Source organism: Galeopterus variegatus, unplaced genomic scaffold, assembly GCF_000696425.1.
Source record: "Galeopterus variegatus unplaced genomic scaffold, G_variegatus-3.0.2 Scaffold7513, whole genome shotgun sequence".
Lineage (NCBI taxonomy): Eukaryota > Metazoa > Chordata > Mammalia > Dermoptera > Cynocephalidae > Galeopterus > Galeopterus variegatus.
This window is the reverse complement of record NW_007733624.1, coordinates 1,951-5,739: the sequence shown is the minus strand read 5'-3', so window position 1 is coordinate 5,739 and position 3,789 is coordinate 1,951. Positions and strand designations below refer to the sequence as shown.

General features: G+C 33.5%; 1 pseudogene; it reads left to right on the top strand.

The window, feature by feature from the left end:
- Positions 1–1,819: 1,819 nt before the first annotated feature.
- Positions 1,820–2,191, top strand: LOC103607530 (annotated as a pseudogene).
- The last annotated feature ends 1,598 nt before the right edge of the window (positions 2,192–3,789 follow it).

Below are 3,789 nucleotides of genomic sequence, written 5' to 3'. Positions count from 1 at the left end.
TAGAAGGAAATTTATAGCACTAAATGCTTATGTTGGAAAAGAAGAAAGTTCTCAAACTAGCGATGTAAGTTTTCACCTCAAGAAACCAGAAAAAGAAGAGCAAAATAAACCCTAAGTAGAAAAAAGGAAATAATAAAGAGCAGTTATAAATAAAATTGAAAACAAAAATAATAGGGAACATCAACCCAAAAGCTAGTTACCTGAAAGGATCGGTAAAATTGATACACCTCTAGCAAGACTGACAAACAAAAGGAGAAAGAAGACGCAGAAATTACTAGTATCAGGCATAAAAGAGGGGCATCACTGCAGATACTGCAGACATTAAAAGTATAATGAGGAAATACTATGAACAATTCCACACACATAAATTAGATAATTTAGATTAAATGGACCGATTTCTCAAAACCCACAAATATCAAAACTCACCGGAGATTAAATACTCTTAATAGTTCTATAGCTATTAAAGAAATTAGATTTGTAGTTTAATACCTACAAGAAAAAAATAAGGAAGGAAGAAAGGAGGGAAGGATCATCAGGTCAGGCCCAGAGAGTTTCACTGGGGAATTCTTCCAAACATTTAAAGAAGTAATAACACCAATTTTATATAATCTCTTTCAGAAAACAGAAAAGAAGGAAATATTTTCCAACTTATTTTATAAGATCAGCATTACCCTAACACAAAAATCAGAGAAATACAGAACAAAAAAACTTCAGATCAATATCCCTCATGAACGAAGACACAAAAATCTTCAAAAAAAAATGGCAAATATACATATATATATATATATATATATGTGTGTGTGTGTGTGTGTGTGCAATATAAAAAAAGAATAATTCAACACAACCAAATGAGGTTTATTTTCCAGAAATGTAAAGTTGTTTTAATATTCAAATTCAATAAATATAATCTGCCATATAAACAAACTAAAGAACAAAAACCTGATGAAAATATCAATTTATGCAGAAACAGCATTTAACAAAATTCAGTATTTATGTATGATTAAAAACTCAGCAAACTAGAAATGGAAGGGAACTCCCTTAATTACGATAAAGAGCATAAACATACACGTACAAATCCCATATAGCTAACAGCACACTCAGTGGTCAAAGATTGAATGTTCTTCTAAGAGTAGGAACGAGGAAAGGATGTGCACTCTTACCACTCCTAGTCAGCATAGTACTAGAAGTCCTAGACAGTGAAATAAGGCAAGAAAAGGAAATAAATGGCATACAGATTAAAAAGAAGGCAGTAAAACTGTCCCTATTTGCAGGTGACATGATTGTCAACATAGAAAATCTTAGGAAAACTTCCTCAAAACCTTTCAGAACTAATAAGTGAGTTTAGCAACATGGCAGGATACAAGGCCATCAGAAAAATAACTCAGATTTCTATATACTAGCAACAAACAATTGGAAACTGAAATTAAAAATATAATACAATTTACAATAGTTACAAAATATGAAGTACTTTTTATAAATCTAACAAAGAGTGTACAAGAGCTGTATAGTAAAAAGTACAGAACGCTGATGAAAGAAACCAAAGACCTAAGTAAATTGAGAGACTCACTGTGTACATGGACTGGAAGACTCAAAATAGTAAAGATGCCAATACTCCCCAAATTGGTCTATAGTTTTAATTCAAGTACTATCAATATCCCAGCAGGATTTTTTTTTTATAGATATAGATAAGTTAATTCTAAAATGTGTATGAAAAAGCAAAATAAGTCTTTGAATAATTAAAACAACTTTGAAAAAGAAGATTGGAGAAATTAAAGTATCCAATTTTAAGACGTAAGGTCTTTGGTTTGTTGACACTGTCATGGAGGGTGCACTGAAGAAGACCGCTGGCCTTGTGGGATTGGCTGCATGTGAGAGTCCACATGAGAGGCTAAGAATATTACACACAAAGATTCTTGATTTTCTTGAATAAATCCCTAAAAATTCAGCATGTAGAAAGCATACAGAACAGATTACAAATGAGAAGATGGGTATGCTCAAAGTGGACCCAGATGTTAAAAAATTAGAAGACCACCTGAAAAAGTTAGCAGACCAGCTTCAAGGTGGCCAAATATAAGAGGTGATTCTTCAGGCAGAAAATGAACTAAACCCGGCAAGAAAAAAGATGCAGCGGAACCCATGGGAGCCATTGGTGGAAGAACCTCCCATTAGCCAGTGAAAATGGCCAATATAATTATCGTCAAATGACTCTGGTAGGAGGACGGGAAACTGATGCATTCAATATTCTGTCATATTAAAAATGTTTCCAAATTATTGACATCTTATAATCAAGAAAACTAATACAGAACATATTTAGGACACTTGTTAAAATTAGTGATTATGGTAATAGGGTGTGTGAATCAGTTTTTAATTCATTTTCACTCAAATTATTTCAAACAACGTATTTCTTCAAACAGAGTGATTTGGGGAAGATTTGAAATGTAATTACAAAAATTTCTATAGATCTTCAAAGCAGAGGCCATAATTTAAAGGTAAAGTATCTCATAGTACCTTCAATGTATCATTTAATTTTTCTTTTTATCCTGAAAAAAAAGAGAAAGAGCACTTAATTATTATTGTCTAAACAAATTTATAGGTCACTGTTTGAAATGAAGTAGTAAGACAATATATTCAAATGTGATAAAATGGTAAAAGTAGCTGGTGATAAAATTTGGAATAGTGGTTAGCCTCCTTGGCTGTAGCCTTATGTACATAAAGTAAAATTTATATATATAATTATATACTGATTACCAAATCCATTATAATTGTCATTTTATTTTACTCTATATTTAAATTATTTATTCCATTTACTCTGTTTTCATATTGTCTTCATTTTATCATATTTTGTTGTTACTCAATTATCTTTGAAAGTCATCAGATTAGAATTCATCATACAGTTGAAGAAATTGATTTGGTATTTGTAAAATGATTTCTTATTTTACAGAGGTAGCTGGAAAAGCTTCCTTTTGTCTCATTTAAGGAAGTTAGCCTTCTGGCCCTTAGCCTTTGATTTTCTTGATCAACCCAACTATATTAGGATAGAGGTAGAATTGCTGTGAAAGAAGAAACATCGAATTCATGAAGTGTATCTGGTATATGGATGGGCTTATATTCAAAACTTCTTTGCCACATTGCTATAATTTCAAAGTGGAATCACTAGTTTTCACTAAATTTCTATTATTAGTACAGCTGGGTATCAAGCCGAAGACAAATGCTGTTCAAGGAAAGAAGTTGGTGAGCATAAGCTTAAACAAAAATAAAATTACTTTTCATTTGTCCTCAAAAACTTAAAAGACTTAGGGCCGGCCCGGTGGCACACTGCTACAGTGCGCCGCTTGGGAGTGCGGTGGCGCTCCCGCCGAGGGTTCGGATCCCACATACAGACCGGTTCCCGCTCACTGGCTGAGCGAGGTGTGGGAGCAACACCGAGGGTTGCGATCCCGTTTCAGGTCCCGGTCCGGTACGGGCGCGACACTGAGGGTTGCGATCCGTTGCCGGACACGGAAAAAGAAAAAAAGAATAAAAAAAAAAAACTTAAAAGACTTAATATACAGCTGCAGTAATTAAGGCAATGCACTACTGGCAGAGAGGTAAGAAACACAGATCAATGAAACAGAAGAAAGTGCTAAAATAGACCCACACAGGTAGGACCAACTGAATTTTTGACAAAGATGCAAAAGAAAGTCAATGGAGAAAGAATCGTTTTTTTAATAGTGTTGGCAGAATTGGACATTCATAGATTAAAAAATAAAACAACAACAAAAAACCTCAACACAACCTCACATGTTACAC